At 32.1% G+C, this 19,558-nt stretch overlaps 1 protein-coding gene across 1 annotated transcript in view; it reads right to left on the reverse strand.

Annotated features, from left to right (window-relative positions):
* Window positions 1-8,194, reverse strand: part of CDH9 (cadherin 9) — a 151,988-nt gene extending 143,794 nt beyond the window's left edge. The window contains exon 1 of the mRNA XM_012459926.2: window positions 7,994-8,194. The gene's annotated coding sequence lies outside the window, so the exon portion shown is untranslated. The remainder of the gene's footprint in view (window positions 1-7,993) is intronic.
* Between the last annotated feature and the right edge of the window lie 11,364 nt (window positions 8,195-19,558).

The following is a 19,558-nucleotide window of genomic DNA, read 5'->3' on the forward strand; positions in this document are numbered from 1 at the left end:
GAGAAAATCACTATACTGTTTAAATATATACATACAGAATTCTAAAATGATGAAATAGTTACTTATTTTTCAAGATATTCTTTCCAATTCATATTTTATAGAGCAAAATACAAAGCCATAAAAAACGATGAGTTTGTGTCATTTGTAGGGACTGGGATGAATCTGGAAACGGTCATTCTCAGCAAACTGACACAAGAACAGAAAACCAAACACCACATGTTCTCACTCATAGGCGGGTGTTGAACAATGAGAACACATGGACTCAGGGAGAGGAGCATCACACACTGGGGGCAGTTGGGTTGGGGGCAAGGGGAGTGACAGTGGGGGGTGAGTGAGGAGGGTGGGGAGGGATTAAATGAGGAGAAATGCCGGATATAGTCAAAGCAGGAATAGAGGCAGCAAACCACCTGGTTATGTATGCACCTATGCAACAACCCTGCATGACCTGAACATGTACCCCAGAACCTAAAGTAAAATGCAAAATATATATATATACTCAACTCAATATATATTTTAAGTGATTAGGATGCATGTCTTCAAATCCATAATCTAAATAGAATCTGGGTTAGAATGTCCTCACATTTTTTCTATATAGGCCTTTTACTCATGTTTTCTTGTAATTTAGGAAGAGTACAATTTACGATCATTGAAATATAAATGTAAGACATATGTAAGTGGCATTTTTACTTTGAAATGACATTTTGTTATTTCCCGAATGTGTTTTAAAAATTTATTCAATGTAAGACTTCAACAGACATAGTTTAGTCTTAGGTGTATAGAATAATTTTCATGCCCATGTTTAATAAAGGGTTTCAGTGATTCCAAAGCGAATGCTTTATCTGTCAACTAGCAAACTTGCATGCCTAATGGTCTGGGAATAGCAAAATGTCTAGGATGGCAACATTTTTCAAAGTAAACTGTTACGTGACTGTGCTACTGAATCTGCTATGGAATCCCACCCCTCTCTTGTCTTCATTCTGTCATTTGGTCTCTGTAGGTTTCAACATTAATCTTTGGGTATAAATGCTTATGAATTCCCAGTAGCTTGCTGACACATACATTTCAAGATATTCTATCAGAAAAGTTCTCTTCTTAATTTTCTAAAATAACAAATGATTTCCAAAGTTGAACCTTACATTCCTATTTAAATAAAATAATCTGACATAGTTAGCTATTGAGAAACCAAGTTTAACACAGGTCATAGGTCCAAAGTTGTGAAGGGAAGATATATCACACATATTTATATAATCTAGCTGTCTATATATAGAGAGATTTATAAATATGAACAGACTATTGATAAAAACTCTCTATTTTAATGTGCTGAAATAATCTTATAATATTTTTAAAGAGTATTTTATTACTGCTATTCATCATTTGTATTTTAATAGAACTTTGTATTTTAAACTAAAATTAATTATAATTATAAAAATAGTTACTTATCTTTCAAGATATACTTTCAAATTCATATTTTATAGAGCAAAATATTATTTTTAAGTGGTTATGATACATTTCTTCCAATCCATAATCTAAGTAGAATTTTCAATCTGGGTTAGAATGTTCTCACACTTTTTCTATATAAACCTTTTACTCACAATTTCTTGTAATTTAGGAAGAGTACAATTTATGATCATTAAGATATAAAATATAAGACATGTAAGTGACATTTTTACTCTGAAATAACATTTTGTTATTTCCTGAATGTGTGTTTAAAAACGTACTCAAGGTAAGACTTCAACAGACAGAGTTTAGTTTATTTGTTTATTCTAAGTTAAATAATATTCTTCATACTTAGTGATTGTATCAGGAATCTGATTCTAAACCAAATAAAAAAGACAGATAAATATTATTTGTATAAATAAGCATACATATCATTATTATAGTAAGTTAATTATTTAATTTTTGGAAAATTATGTATTGACCAAAATATACATCTGAATCTTATTTAATGCTATTGTATGAAAAAAGCTGAATTCAAACCATATCTAATATGTTACATCATCTAGATAAACTGGCAAAACTTGGGGGAGACAGAAAACTATTTTCTCTCTTTCAACAGTTGAACTTATTCCAATCCCTGCTTAATACATGTGTAAATGCTTTATTAAGTTGTAACATAAATAAGTTGTGACATTAAGCTAGAAGGAGTGGTAATAATAAAATACTTCTCTTCACTGTTTTATGAATTACTATATATTGCATATTAGAAAAAAGCAATACTATTTAATCTTTTTATCATATTTTTAATATAAAGTAAATATACAGTCAAGCAAATTGCTAATTTATCTAGAACTACAACAAATATTTAAGAGCCTATTGACTTTTAGGGAAAATAGTCAAATTTATAATTAAACATTTTATTTTATAATGTGTTTGCTTTGTATTATACTTGACAAATGTAAAACTATAAGAATTTTATTTTCTGATAATAATTATCTACTTTTTATATAAGTATAGTTTGAAATAGCATTGACTTCTACTTTATATAACAATTTTCTTATCTACTGTAAAAGTGGGTAAAAATATTTTATTTTTTGTAAGGTGTTCAAGAATTGTGAAAATCAATAAAGAATAATTATTTCTAGATACAGTTGAAAAAATAAAAATTTTAATTTTCCCTATTAAAAAATTATCCAAGTCAACCACAGTAGATGGAGTATGAGTTTAAAATTTTCCCAAAATAAAAAATATTCAAATGGTATTTTATCATTTGTTCATAATATAATTAAAATTGCCTAATAAAAGTTATTTTCATTCCTCATGTTATACCCCTGTAATAATTAAATATTATAATTAATTTATGTGAATATTGAATGTTCACAATTTTTGAATTAATTGGTTGTGCTTTCTTTCTGTTTTCCATATGTATTCTGGATGCACACACACACAAACGCACAGACATAGCTACAGCTACAGATATACAGAAATATGAATGAAAACACAGATATATGTAGATATACAGATAACAATATAAAGTTATAGATAGATAGATGGATAGATAGATAGATAGTTGTTACTCTGGAATTTGAACTAAGTTTTCTCTTAATTTCTGTTAAGTTTCTGAAGCTGTTAAGTTTTCCATAACGGGAAATAGTTACATTTCCTCTGTGGCTTAACTATCTTTAAAATTTTTAAAAATAAATTTTTTATGTATTCTTTATATTATGGAGTATTTATAACATATAGACATGAATATTTTAAAACATTTCTAGAAATTATGTACTATTACTACAGTAAACTGCTTTGGTAGAAAAAAACAAATACATTTTAGAGTTGGTTGATTGGTGAAAACTCCCTTAGAAAACTTTTAAGACTGATTGCCCAGTTTTATAAAAGCAGTATATTTTATATCATGTCTTTTGACCCAGGAAGTGAATTACTGTTGCTCATTTGCCTGGATTACACTTTGTTATATGCATTATTTGTTGTCTCCCCTATTACACAGCTTCCTGTGTATATCATTTTTTTTTGTATGACTTTCTAAAGAGCTTATTTTACAAAACAGGAGGAAAGAGTCTATTATGTCTTGGAAACCGTTTTAACAATACATAAAGCATGTCAAGCGCAGCATAGTCTAATACAAATTCTATTAGATATATGTTTCTTCCAATATCCAACACATTAATGAACATGTTCAATCTTTTATATTGAAATTTAAATAATAACTATTAGTTACTACTATTTCCCTTGTAAACTGAATTAGTATTTGGAGTAGAAATTAAAATGAAGTCATCCACGCTTTTCAGAATTGTAGAGCCAATTTCAAAATCTGATATGAGAGGCTGGGTTTTTAATCCATATTTATGAAACAATCATATGCTCTGGTGTTTCATCAATCAATTAGAGAGACCAAAGATTATCTTGCTCATCAAGAGAAATAAAAGCTATAGAAGAACACTTATTTCTCCTGCAATTGGTTTCTAATTTGCTAAATTAATAGGATGGGGGAAAAAAACTCAGAAAAACATTGAACGTAACTTTAAGAAAATATTCAGCTCTTTTCTTTCTTTTTTCTTTTTTAACTTCTCTTCCTAAAATATAAATAAATAAATAATACATCTCTGTTTCTGTCTCTCTCTCTCTCTGTCTCTCTCTCTCTCTCTCTCTCTCACACACACACACACACACACACTCTCTCTCTCTCTCTCTCTCACACAGAGCATCTGGCCACAACACCCCGTGATGTTTCCACTTTCCCTTCATAGCCAATGAGATCCATTATAATGACTTTTATGTTTGGAGAGGTGTTTCTTGAAAGTGTTAATATGAAATCTCTTGGTCAGGCTCCAGAGATCCTGCTTTTTTTCAGGCACTTTGCATTTGTACTGCGGCTAGAAGACCATGCCTTACTAGTGCTAAATTTAGGAATAAGTGCATTAACATGTTAAAGCTATTATGGAAATGTATAAGAGTGCTATAAAGACATTTTCCTCACTGTACACTCCTTACCATATTTTAATAATGAAGATAATGGTACTTCCAGGCAGAAAAATTGAAATTACTCATAAGAGAAATAAAAGAAATTTTTTAGATTATTTATAACAATCCATAATTGTTTTCAACAAGCTATATCTATCTATCTATCTATCTATCTATCTATCTATCTATCTATCTATGTATTTCTCTATCAATCCATCATCTATCTATGTATATATCTATCAACTATCTATCTGTCTATCATCTATCTTTATGTAGTTTTCTATATTTCTAATTTGAGGTTCATGACTTAATATACATTTCCACATAGTATTGCCTATATATATATATAACTTGACAGTCTTGGATATGTAGCCTGATCTTTCTAAACCTCTGCTTTTTTATGTGTAAAATTAGTCATGGAAAGAGTTAAAACTACTTTTCTAAAATTCCAAAATTTTATGTAAACACCTAAATAAGATAATGTCATGGGTCTTGACAGCTATTTGAAGTATCTTTAAAAAGACAACTGTTTCTGAAAACAAATATACAAGATACAGAGAAAGAAATTGCTTTATCTTAGGAAACATGCTTTATGTTCTACAATAAAAATGATCATATTTATACATTTAGCATCAGGTGAAAACAAACAAGGCTCATTTTAAATCAATGTCCTTTGATCCTGTTTAGCATGCTTTCTTCTTCCTTAAGAGAATTCAACTTTAAGCAGATCATTTACAAGGTAAAATACCCAAGAAACTAACTAGAGTTTTTATTACCAAAAATCTCACTATGAACCAAAATTACTCTGTGTTAATATTGCTATTGACTTGTGTGTGTTCATGTGTGTGTGTCCTTGAAGTCAAAAGTGTTATACTGAACACTTTTTAAGGTATCATTTTTTTTCTAATCCAAGATTATTTGCACATCATATTTAAATGTGGCTTGGAGTGAACAAATTAGTCTTGAAGAATGTAGCAAATTAATAATAAGTTATAGTGAAGCATCTGCATTAATGTTGAATAATTATCTATCTAAGCTGTTTACTTTTCATAGAGAACAAGTTACAACCAATGTGTATTCATGACATATTCACACATATTTTTTAAATTAACTTTCACCTTAATTTATACTTTCTTGCATACTATATGTTGCCACATTAATTGCATTTCATATATTACATAATTGGTAGACAGTCTCTAAAGCATTCTTATTAACTACACCAATACACTATAGAAATACCATGGGAAAGGAGCATCTGCTTGATATCACTATTGATACCTAAATAGAGCTAAGCCAGTAAAATTAAAAAAAAAAGTCTAATTAACTTTACTTTAAAAATCTTACTTGGTGAATGTACCCTGAAAGGGACACTGCATTGGCTAAGCTTGACATGTATAGGGGTTACAGGAAAACACCAGAAGAAATCTTTCCATGCCAGGTGACGTTCAGATGAACTCTGATTCAACACATGATTTATCAAGTTGAGCAACACAACATTTAAAAGAGCAATTTCAAGATCCACTTTGATATTGTGATCTTTTTAAAGACAGGCAATGGTATAAGACATTTTTATTTCCACTATGCAATGAATGCAAGAACAGTAGCATAATTATGTAAACCATGTCAAATGTTTTTAAAACTATCAAATACTGTAATAAAAGAAAAATATTTTTTTATTCTAGAAAAATTATCTCATAAGACTATTGTTTTTATTAGTACTATCAAATCTATCTGACTTAAATTTAGTGAATTACTCTTAAATTCATACTACTCTAGGCTTTCTCTAAAGTATTTTTTTTATTTATTTCCATAATTAAATTTCTCTTAATTTATTTTACATCAAACCTATTTTACATTTTATTTCCATTTTTCAAAACACACATAGGGATGACGGTATTTCAACATGTCAGCATATATCTATTAAGTGCATATAATTATTTATGTACTCTTCCTTTGAAAAAACTTTAGTTGAACCCATAACATGTTTGGTGACAAGACTACAAACATATGCTATTTATGTTACGTTCAAGTTCTTTGGTGCTAAGTGCTGTAACAGCATGTTATTTCATCTTCCTTATCTTTCAAAAGATCTGTTTCAAACCTGGATTAGCCAGTTTTACAGTTGCAAAAATGTATCTCATAATTGATATAGCATTGCCTAGGCAATGATGTAGTGTCTGAATCTGAAAAATAGGATACATCTTCTATAGAATGTAGGAGGAGGTTTTTTACAAAATTGAGAACCTTGAATAATCAAATTCATCTTAAACAACTGTGACTAAAGATGGGTAACTCTTCTAAATTCATAAAGCAAAGGGAGCTGAAGGAAGATTCCCTACTGTTTGCAAAAGTTACCACTTTTTCTGATTTGCAAAATCATTCGTTCTCCATGCTACAAAGATTTTAGAAAGCTTGTAAAAAAAAAAAATTAGGAATTTCATATATCTATAACATAAAATATAAAATGACAACACATCTCCCCAATAAACCACCAATTTCTCCCCAAATCCGAAGTTCATTACATTCTCATCAAAAGTTGATGATACAAATAAATGTAAACTTATTTACTACAGTTGATAACTTTCCTTTTATTACACTGTTATTATTTAAACCAGATTATGAGAATTTCACCCTGGTAACAGTTTCTAACTGTCAATATAAAAAAAAAATTTGATGACCTTATTGCTAAAATCAAGGCTTTTTTGAGATGAGAATGCTTGCAAAAATTTATTTGATGTAAATGGTGATCTTGAGCATGAGATGGAAAACACAATAAAACAATGTTCCACCAAATCAATGCATTTCCCATATCACTTAGAATTTTGTAAATGTCAATTTTGGCTTAGAAACACTATCCCTCTCCTGTGGCTTTTATCTAGTCTTCATTATATTAAGACACATTTGCCTACAATAATGGAAAGCAATTATAGCTAACAGACATATACAGTCAGAGTGCTGATCTGAGTGACAGCCACGAATCTGTGAAGAAAGCTCTTACCAGGTAAAGTGATCACCTTAATCCTGACATCCAATATGCATCTGTGGCATTTTTACTATTCATATTTTATTTCATTTATAATATTGAAAATAAAGAAAGCATTTCTTATTCAATTATGAATAAAAATGCCCTTATTTTTGACAGTTTTGACTCAAATAATTTAAACAAAAGTTATGAGAAGATCAGCGTCCATTTCAAATTAATATAACATTCACATACATGAACACACAAATATGTGAGTAATTGAAAACCACCACAATCAACTGATACAATTTTAAGTTTAGTTTTATTTTTACAACAATATTCCAGATGCAAATCTGAGGACTATATATAGAGCTTGAGTAGGTATCAGCTTTGTAAAAGTAAAATAAGAAGCAAATGTTGCAAGTTTTCTCACTGAGCCTATAAACATTTTATTCAAATACTATAAAATGTATTCTTACGTGCTTGCAAATGTTGAGAGGGAGAGAGAGCGAGCAAAATATAGCAACTAGGAGAAAAGCAATATTTGTACTACTTCGTTATAAGAAAGCAAAAACTGAAGAGCATATATTGTCAAGCAAAGTAAATAACACTTACCTTGCTTAACAATGGAACTGAGTTTAGCACTACTCAGCACTGACAATTCCGTCGTTGCTTCTGTCTCGGTCCTTCTCTTCTCTTTTTATAGTATCTTCACAGCGGAATCTTCATGCATCTCAGTGTGGATTTCTCTTCGAGCATCACTTTTAACTCAGACAGGCAGGAAGCTGAAGCCAAAGGAACTCTCTATCTGATTGGTTTCCATTCAGCGTTTCTGATTAATAAGAGACGTCCCTCAAATAGGGAGATACTGCCGCTGATGGCGCTGCAGGGCTCCAGGTTTGGGCTTGGGGGAGTGAAGACCTCTTTGGGCACAGTGATTTGAAAGCGAATGAAGTGGGAGGACTCAGAAAGGAGGGCTTTGTCGAAGACCCCACATAAGAGAAAACAACCCAGTGTTTTTAGTCTCGGTTAATCAGCTCTCCTTAATCTGTTTGCAATTGGGAGAGAGGTCACAGCGTGTAACCTGTAAATCATCTGTAGAAAACATATATCACAGGGAGAGTGCTGTTGCTCAAAAAGGAATTTTGTGTTTGGTTTCTGCAGAATGTACTACTACCTATTTCAATTCAGTGTCAAAATGTCAAGTTTAAGAATAAGAAAAGAAAAAATCCAGATAATGTTTATCATTGATAACGATGAATTTTTCTCTGTGACTTTATGAGTTAATAATCTAAAATAATCCTTTAGAAACATTGTTGAACATCTAAACATTAATGATTGACATATTCATTTTCAGTAAAGGTAATGATTTTAAGAATAATTTTATATTTCTAGAACGACTCTGCTTTTTACTTGATAATGCAATTGAATGAGTTTCATCTTCCCTGGAAATAACCACAAATAATGGTGACCACAGCCACATCACAAAAACTACACGATCCACCTGTTAGAATCCCTGTTGTACATTTCACAACTCTTAGGGTAAACCAAAGCAAGAGTCAAACGCTGCTTCAGAGAGAAGTCTCTTTAGTACTTCTGGAAATGGCACAATAAGAAAGCTATTGATTAGTAGATAAATCCTTCTGAAAAGAAGTTCTAGTAATAGTTGTATGAAATGCACGGTGGGAATATGGCTCACTTTATAACGGCTCGTTAAGTCACAGTAAGTAAATAGCTTAAGTGTGAAAAAATATCAATATCCTATTTAATGCTTCAAAGGAAAAATGACAATGGAAAAAACAATTCCACTTCTTTTTTCCCCCAATGTTAAAGTTTATCTATGAAGTATAGATAATAGAGGTACCTATCTGAGACTTGTGCTTTATGAAAATTCATTTCTTGAAAAGGAAAACAAATGTTTAAAAAAATACAATTTTACATATACCCAAATAAAATGTGACACTATTACAGCGTGGTAATTGAACATGGAGTGAATGGCTTTTAAATAATTCTGTGTTTGAAGTATAGGAGGTGGGCAAAAGAGAGAACTTTGTTTTGTTCATCCATAAACACTTTGTTTTGTTCATCCATAAATAAAGAAAAAGAAGGAAGAATTTAAGCCTGATGCATATTCCCAGGGCTAGATAGATTTCAAGTGGTTAAGACAGCTTGGTGAATTCTTCATGGAGCCTAAGACTGTTTTCTTGAGGCAAAGACACTTAATTTAAAATTCACAGGCTCCTTTAGAATTATGTCTTCTGGGTCTACATTCTCCTTTAAATAAAACGACATATTATAGAAGCCTCTTTATTAATACTGAGATAAAGTAATGTATGTAAAGTGGGAAAAAGGAACCAAACAAAATATTTTATCATCGTTTAAGGTAAATATTCCCAAATAAAAGCTTTAAAAAATGCTGCATACATTTTATTTCCCACTGAAATCCATCTGTGGGAAAAGACTGTTTTGTGTGAAATCCACAATTCAACAGAGCAGTCTAAATCCTGATTTGAAGTTATTTTTACTACTCTGAAAAAAGGAGGAAAAAAAGGGGTTGCCAAGTGAAAGGTCTTCTACCTTTTTCATTTGGTATGGAACCAGCATTTGAAAACAAAGGACTTAAACCTTGGAATTCTCAAAATTCTTTTATATCATGTGTATAGCTACTTGTAAATTTTCAAATGTGGGTAGCATTCTTTATCACATGAAAACAACTTTTCATCATTGCAGTAATATATATGAATATTTAGCAAATATGTTTGTACAAAACTATTAGTCATTATAGTAGCAGACTCTATGCCCTCCTTTTGTGTATTTAAACATAAAAAATTATTAGGAGTAAATGTAAAATATTATGTGAAATATCCAAGATTAGCCTGAATTCACTTTTTCTTAATTATTTGGTGTACTGAATGTACTACCTTATTGTGAAAAAGAAATTATATGGATATTTTTCCTTTCCTCTTCTTTGAACATAATGCATTCTCATACTTAAGGACTCCATCTATTTAATACTGTTCAAAAAGATGGATAGATGTCTGCCAAATATAAAACTTCATTTTTTTGCATTTTATGATTATAAATATATTCTATCATATAATGATAATTTTGCAAATTGTTGAGAAAGAAAAACTAAAAAAATAGACACAATACCAGTTTATCTTGTACTGAAATAGAAAATAAACTTTATACTCAAGTGAGTTGTTAAGCTTACAATTAGTCTTTCAGTCTTCAGACAGTCCCATAAAGGCATATTTATGGTATTACACTAGGAAAATCTTGAGACAGAAGCTCCCTGTGCTATGATACCACTCATAGGAGCACCCCGGAATTTAAGACCACCCTCTGCTCTTGGTAACACACATTCACACCTTTCTAACTAAAACTGAAATACCTTGTTCAATAGCTATTGCATGTCACTACTATAAATAACCCTTTCCAGTGGCACCAAGGACTTGCTCCTACGACGTGAAGATTAAACTATACTTAAGAATCAAGCGAAAATGATAAATTCCCTTCTTTTCTCTAGCAAGCTATTGACATTAATCCCATCATTGTTTACATTTGGTCTTTTATCAGGTTTTCTCAGAAGTTTAAGCTTCTCCAATCATCTACCATGACCATAATTCTAATTACTCTGTGGCCTGAAATATCCTAAGATCTTATTGAAATACCTTCAGTCCAATTATCCCCATTGGTGGATCTCAGTGTGACACTACAAAACCCTTCGACTCCTTCAACTTTTCTTTGAACATTCTCTTCAGCTCTCTGTTCTAAATCAAAGCCGGCTGTTGTCTAAGGATTCTTTTTTATTTTTGATTTCTCAAAAGAAAAATGATACTATTCTCAGAGCCATGTACAACAGGGCCTGGAGCTGGAATAGATCATCTTCCGTCTTGCCATTGCTGAGGCACTTTTCTTCCCTCTTTTCTCCGTACCTTCCATTAGCTTATTTCTTGTTTAACTCTACTTGGCAAAATCATTTAAAGACCAAATCATTACTCCTTTTCATTCATTGAAACTGAATACCTGTGTTAACTTCTTATTATTTTTATTATGTTTTACTATTTTGTTTTAAAATTCTGACTGTCCTCATTCTTAAGAAGTTTAGCAGCCACTTACACGATCTTCCATGATACACCTACCCCTTCCTTGCCTTCACTTTCTCATTCCCAATAATCATCTCTTCCTCTCCATTCCGTTTGCAATCTTACGGCCACACCCTATTAAGTACAAGAAAAAAATTTTCTTTTTCTTCTGAGCACCCATATGGGTTTTCTCCATTCCATGCCTCAAGGTGGACTAACAACGACTTGACTCAGTAGAACTAAACTGGATTAGTGTGAAAGGCTGTTCAGTTTCTACTTGTCTTTTATGACTGGCAAATGGATTCCTCCAGAGGACAAAATCGGAGGGAAGAATGTTCATTTTGTCCTGATGCCCTTATCTCAACCAAACAGATCAAAGGATTTGGTACCTTCTGCTCTCTCCTAGGGTAGAGATTCTCTTCAAGAGCGTTTTCTGTGTACCTAGCCCAAGCACTCCTTTCTGTGAGATGGAGAAAGTAACTAAGGAACTAAAAGCATTATATTGATTTTCTCTGTTACTTTTTTTCCCCAGATAAACTTTGCTTTAAACTTATGCTGTGTGTCATAGTTATGCTTGTTCCTGACCTTAATACCCAGACTTTTAATTAGCAAAACCAGTATGACTTCTAAAATATGTTTTTTCAAATATTCTAATTTTGCCCTGATCGCTACAATTAAGTCTTTCTCTCTGTGATCCGATGCCAGCTATTCTTCCTTCCTTTAGGCTCTGCCATTGAATCCACACTTCTTTTTTTTTTTTTTTTTTTTTTTTTATATTTGTTATCTCTCTGAGATCTCCTTTCTTTCTCTGCTTACTTAGGTTTTTCCCGAAACCTATTATCAAAATCACACTCTTACATAGTGTCTAGTTTTGCTATCACTCTGTGATTGCATGAATATGTAAATTTTTTTAGTAAAAAGCTAAAGGAAAGGGGGCTACCTATGGTATTTGTAGCAATAAAATATGGAGCAGGGATGGAATCTAGGATGCTTGGAATCTTGTTTTATGGGGTAATCTGTATACCAATAATGTAGCAACAGCAGAACTTTGGTATTGGAGTTTCTTTTCTCAGCTACTCTTTTTTCTTCATTGTTCAGGAAGCTTCAACATATTCCAGGCCTTTCTTGAAGACGACTGTTCAGAAAGTTGAAAACATCCTTGAAGTCTATACTTGGATGTGCATAAACTATGCAGAATATGGATGGCTTATAATAGTGACCCCACAGTTTTTAAAATTCTTCTTACAGTTAGGCTCATCTCCTTTATACAACTCTCACCATTACTATTATTACCCTACCATGACTGCGACTAATGCCGCCACCACTAATAGTCATAATAGCACTAATCATAATAATAGCAAAGACTTTACTTTATTGTATACTTATGAGGGACCGTGTTAAGGAAAATTGCCTGTGTTTCAAAAGCAGGAATTTCCCAAGGCCATACTTCCATCCATGCCCACATCCAGGGACCAGAGGTGTTTCAAATGTAAAGTTCTTTAACTTTCCCATGCACAGGCCTGATAGAAATTCCAGGTGAACTTCTTTTGTTGAGAAAGCCCCTCAAAAGCCCTGGGAGGAGGTGCTCTGTTGTGGGCCCAAGTAATCAATCCAGGCTCAGAGTCGAAGATCAATCACTCCACAGGAAGTTTGAAAGAACTCATCTAATTGGACAAGAACAGGAATGAGGAGGGAATAACTCCATTGTTAAAATCCCCCTGCTCCCTTACCTATAGGATTTCCCTCTCTGGGATCCCCTGCCGTGGTAAGGTAAGAACTGTCTCTCCCTCTCTTCCTATACGGATATCCCATTCGGATTCCCCTCCCAGGGCAATGTGGGAGCTCTCTCTCTTTCTCTCTCTCTTGCTTTCTGCTAAACTCTTTGGGTCTGATATTTACTTGGACGGTAAGCTCACTATGCCGCCAGGCACTTCCCCCATTCCTGGGACAAGTGAGCCCAAGAACCTGGACACACCTGGTGAGCATGGGAGGGAGCTGAGCCCCTGTCGTCCTGCCACCCGGTTACACTTAAATTATAACTGTTAGCATTCTATAAATATCATTTTTTAAAACAGTTCTACAAAGTAGATTTTTTTTTTTTTTTTTTGATGGGTTATAAGGAAACTGATGCTCGGTAAGGTTATTTGTCTACTTAGGCAGTTGATACAATCAGGAGTAGAAACCACTTCTATTTAAGTTCAGTGCCAATCATGTTAACCACTACACGGTAAAGCCACCTTCAATTGTCCCATCAGCAACAAAGTGTATCACAACTAAGGCACTGATGACCAAAGGTAAATAGAATATTGTGTATACCTTAGAAAAAAAGTCTCATCCTCAGACTTTCTATATGATATGAATATATATCTAAACTTTTTTTCCTTGCTAAAAAGAATTTTAAATATAAGAACAATGGAAATTTTAGAAATTAGATTAGAAAAACAAGCAAATTTATAAATAATTTGCCAAAAATTGTTTATAAAGCTATGCAAAATTATGAATGATCTTTATGTATAAAGCACATTCTAAAAAATGTTTAGGTTCATGGGTAAGGTTTTTGGAAATAATTTTAAATGCTTTTCCAAAATATGTTTGGTAAATATTCTAAAAAAAAAAATGTAATGACAAACATTTCTACATTAAGGAAAAATATATTTTTAAATTATTAAAGTTTTATTCAACTTCATATCTTCTAAGCACATGGAAAAGCACAAAGCGGTCGATCATTAAATGGTATATTATGTGATTAATAGGTTTCAGGCAAGATGAAAACGTAAAAACACATAGTCACCTGTTTTGTTTTAAAATTAAAATAGTTTCGTTAAAACATTATGCATAAACGCTGGATGTTTATCTGAAAAGTCAAATAACATGGAATACAATCATGAAAACAAAGTGAAATCATTTGAAAACACACAATTTCTATTACCATAATTTTAGCATGCAACTAAAGTTGTTCACATAATTAATTTTCAATAATTGCGATCATACTGCTTATTGCTTTTATCATGAATGCTTCATTTTTTTAACATTACATTTTTTTTACTTTCCCCATTTTTTCCTCTTTTACTTGCCACTCCATTTTTCCAATGCAAGGACAGAAATTAGCAGCCTCTCTGATAATTGTCTGTACCCTACATTGTCATATTAAAAATTTATCTACCTACTACTCTATCTGCTGTTTGTATTTATCTTTAGTGTTTTAATTAAAAATAAATAGCATATTTCATTATTTTCTGTGCATCTTGCTTTCTACTTAACAATGTAGAAATCTCCACAAATTAACTGATATATTGTTTTAAGGGCTGCTGAATATCTGATTCTGTTTAGTATTCAGTTTCATTTTTTCAAGATTTATATGTATCCATTATGAACATATATAAAGTACACAATTATTATTCTCTAACATTTTTAATGTTTCTGTTTTTAATTTTTTGAAGAATATGTTCAGAATATTATTTCTGCATTGCACTGGGAATATTTTTAATAGACATTTAATATTATATTACCTATAGGCTATAATTCATAGTTCCCTGAGGATTTTACCCTTTAATTTTTTTATTTTTTTGGTTGTTACTTTCGCTAAATTTCACTCTAATAACTTACTATTGACCTTTTCAGTTATCTTTTCAAGGAAGTGTCGACTCTTAATCTTTAATTAAAATATCACCTTTTTATGTGTTAAATTCTTATACTTACTGGATTATATTTTATTCTCCCTGAGAGAAATGAAAAAGTGAATTTTAAAATTAGACTGACACTAATCAGTGATCTTACCTACTCTCAAGCATTATGGATTATTTCAGTAAGACAGGTAGCCACAGGCACAGTTGAATCTAGGAGAAGTCTAGGGCCAGGTCCCTTGTTACCACATCAGACTTGCCTGGACCAGTTTTAAACATATGAAGCCTCTACCTACTATGCCAGAGGATATTACTTGCACCAATATATCATTTAGTTGACAAAACATTTCTGTTTTACTTTGTTAGATGACACAGTTTTCAGTTATATTTACCACAGACAATCTTTAACAACTAGGCTCATCTTGATAAATGTGTTCCATAAGTATGCAAATTATAGTGACATGTTAAACACGATATTTATTTTCAGCATATTTATAAGGAACTAGACTGGATCACCTTCAGTCTTTCTTGAGACATACACTTCAATAGTGAGAAAAAAAAGTTACACCAGTCTTTTTTGTAACAATACCTTGCTGCTCTAATAGTAGTGGCTTTGTACTACATTTACTAGTTGGTATGTCTAATCCACCTTCTGATACTTTGCTTAATTTTTTTTAAATTTTTTACAGCTTTATCTTCATTCCGTAAGACATTCTCAAAGCAGGAAGTACACAAACAACTATGAGTTCTACTCTTTCTATTACATAGGGAGTAGATTTTTTTCACTTCATATTAGAGTGGTCTGGGACATAATGTCTCAGCAGCTACCACTGTGTTACATAAATTCTAGGGTCATCTTGGCTCTTCACACAGATACAGGTGTTCTTACCCATGTCACAGTCTAACATTCAGGGAGGCTTATCATTATCAAAAGACATAATTTTTTTTTCACAGTGTCTTATTTTCTTTAGTTAATAGAAACTGGCTTTTTAACTTTGTATGTACATTTTTTTTCAAGTTTCAGCTTTTGTGATGAAACTCAGTAGAGCCCTCTTGCTCACCTGCTCAGGGCTTCCAAGTCTACTGCCTCATTCTTGCGAATTCTCATCCCAATGGGTTACCTCACCATCTGTAAACACTCTGCTCTGACAAATTTTCCAAACATTTACTGACTCCCTCCTTGAATTCACCTGTGTTCATCACTTACAGTCTTTACATCACCTGTTAGGAAAAAATAACTGAAAGAATAATGATTGAATAAAATATAATTAAAAAAACGAGAAGTTCTTTTAAAATGGAAGAAACGTAGAAAGAAAAGCACAAAGTGTACTTCATACTTCATGTCTATTTCTATTTATTGTTTGTTTTAAAATGTTTCAGACATAGGGTATAAAATACATGCAGTTTAAAGAATAATAACATAATGAACATGCATGTATTCAAATTAAGATTAAAACCCTACTATTAGCTTTTGAACCTATATCATAATGTATTTATATCACAAACCTTCTTCCATTGGGATAGTGATCAGGTTATCTAGCTTCTTTAAAAATTTAACATCAGATTTTCTTGGTAAAATACTTTTTGTTTTTTGTGACGGAGTCTCACTCTGTCACCCAGGCTGGAGTGCAATGGCACAATCTTGGCTCACTGTAACCTCCGCCTCCTGGGTTCAAGTGATTCTCATGCCTCAGCCTCCCAAATAGCTGGGATTACAGGCATGCACCACCTCATCTAGCTAATTTTTGTATTTTTAGTAGAGATGGTGTTTCACCATGTTGGCCAGGATGGTCTCAATCTCCTGGCCTCATGATCTGCCCACCTTGGCCTCCCAAAGTGCTGAAATTACAGGCTTGAGCCACTGCGCCCAGCAAACACTTTTTTTTTAAATCTGCTTTCAAGCTTCCAAAATCTAACTATCTTTTTCTTTATTGGTAATTTCTTCTTTTTTGAATTGTTTTTATTTGTTTATCAGAAAGGAATGAAATTACGTGTCTGTGTTCAATTTTCAGATTGATCCAGGTTTTATGTTTAGATTATTAGTTCATTAATAAACTGGAAGAACAAGAACAGCAACACTAATTTTAAAAACTACATTTTCTCCACCAAATTTAAAAAGAAAAATATAAATTGAGAGACTTCAGTATTAAAGTTTGTTATTAATAATTTAAATTCTAAAGCATTGCTTCTTAAGGTTATTTATGAGTTACCAGTATCTCAAAGCTTCAAAAGAGGAGCCTGCCCATGCAAATAGTAGAAATTATAAAGAAGTAAGAGAAGAAAATGAATTTTGCAATAAATAAGTTCATATTTATCTCTATGTGTATGATGTTTTGATTTAGCTAATAGCAATTGCTAGTAAGTCCTTCATAAGGAGCTATCCGTACCTTTCAGATAAATACCTTACCAAACTTTCTGCTAATAATGCCCTTTTGTTCTTTTTTGCCAAATCTTTTTAATAATAAAATCCAATTTATATTTTCAATCCTTCATTTTTTCTTTTTAAATTCAAAAACAAATTATAATATCATTGAATTTGTATTTATTTAACCATTGCCAACTTTTCATTCTGTATTTACAATATTGCACTATATCAAGACATTACATCATTGTAGTAAATATTTTGTAAATTGTCCATATTGTAAAAAGCATACTAATGTATTTAACTGTTTATACATATATAAACTTCAAATATATTTTTATATAAATATAATTATATAAGGTATGTTGTTTATCATATATATATATACACACACACATATATATTCATTCTTAGATATACAGCCAGAAAACGATTGAAAAATTGAAAGCTCTGAGTTAAACACTGACTGTAACATCATCTCCATAAATAAGCCAAGCTATAAAGAATAACTCCATGAACTCAGTACTTTGCTGGAAGCCCTGAAACACCAGACAAGAAAGGCTGAGTTTCTTCTCTAAAGACACCAAAGGGCTATTTTATATCCTGCAGAGTGAAAGTGACCTTGAGAAGTTTTCCTTTTAAACCAACTAAAAGGACAGACTTTTGACTCTTACCTATTTTCTGTCTACTTAGCATATTAGCATACATCCCAGTCTGGAGAAAGGAGGTCAGAGGTTATCAGCTCTGGTTACACAGTAGAATCACCTGAGCCTTGGCTGCTATCTAGAGATTCATATTGAATTGTTCTGGGGTAAAGCCCCAACTTTGCAATTTCAATAGCTCCCCTAATGATTTCAACATACATATATGTCAGAAAGCAACCACAGGCTAGTGAGTTAACCTAATAGATTTACAGTTCCAGCCCCTGGTTATGCTCAGAGATAGTATGTGATATCTGGAGGTCCCAGAAGGTTTCAGGTTCCAGCAATTTCAATCTCAATATGCAGTGCTCATGGGAAATGGAATTGCTCCCACTTTCCTAAATGTCCTGTTTTTTGTTTTTTTTTTTTTAACCCCCACCTCTTCATGCACTCACATAAAATTTCTACCAGAAGAGTCCTGTTATCTATATATTTTTTTTAATCCTTGCAGGCAACGTAAATGCCACCTTCTCTCTGGAGGCATGAAAGCGTCTCTTATTTTTCCATTACTCCTTAGATATGTCTGCTGGGTTTATATTTCATTCTGCCTCTCTTGTGTTTGTTGTTGATGACAAGTCCATCTTCCTCCATCGGACAATAAGTTCCTTGGAGACTGTAATATTTTCTCATTAACAAATTGTGACATTATTAGCACTTACATTACTTGTTTGGCATATAGTGGGACTCATAAAGGGGGCATTCTAATTTGTAAATTAGTCGATTGGTTAATATATGTATCTCATTTTTTTTTCTAAAAGATGAGCTGTCTGCGATTGCCTCATTATTTTTAAAATATAGCTTAACTTATCTATACAGTGGAATAATTTAACAGGGAAAGCTAAAGTAACAACTATAACAAACACATCTTAAAAAGAAATATAATATTAGTCAACACTTGTATAGTTTCAGCTATTTTGTATGAAGATTAATACATTAGTAACTGCATATTAATTTCACGTCTTAAAGTGTCAAAACAAAAAGAGAAAAATCAGACTGTACTAGTGTTTTTGTTTGCTTTGTTTAAAGTATAAGTGGTATTATTTTTTTAACAATAAAAGCTACCATTTTATGAAACCTAACTACAATGGTTACTACAGTAGGTACCCTCTGAATTTAATTAATTGGATCCCCACAATAACATACAAAAGGATGGGTAAGTTTTCTTACCCTACAGATAAGGAAACTTAGTCTCAGAAATGGTCCGATGTAACACCCAAGTTTCACAGCTGGCAGGGCACAGGTGTGATTGAATACTGGTCTGTTTTACTCCTCATTTACACCTTTGTTAATTCTAGCATGCTATATATAAGAACATCAGATTGCACTTTCTGGGCACTAATGTCTGATTTTCCTTTTGTAATTTAACCTTTAGGGGAATGATACCACACGCTGTCTACATGAATCCA

This window comes from Aotus nancymaae, unplaced genomic scaffold (assembly GCF_030222135.1).
Source record: "Aotus nancymaae isolate 86718 unplaced genomic scaffold, 86718_ANA_hifiasm-v0.15.2.pri h1tg000014l, whole genome shotgun sequence".
NCBI classification, from domain to species: domain Eukaryota; kingdom Metazoa; phylum Chordata; class Mammalia; order Primates; family Aotidae; genus Aotus; species Aotus nancymaae.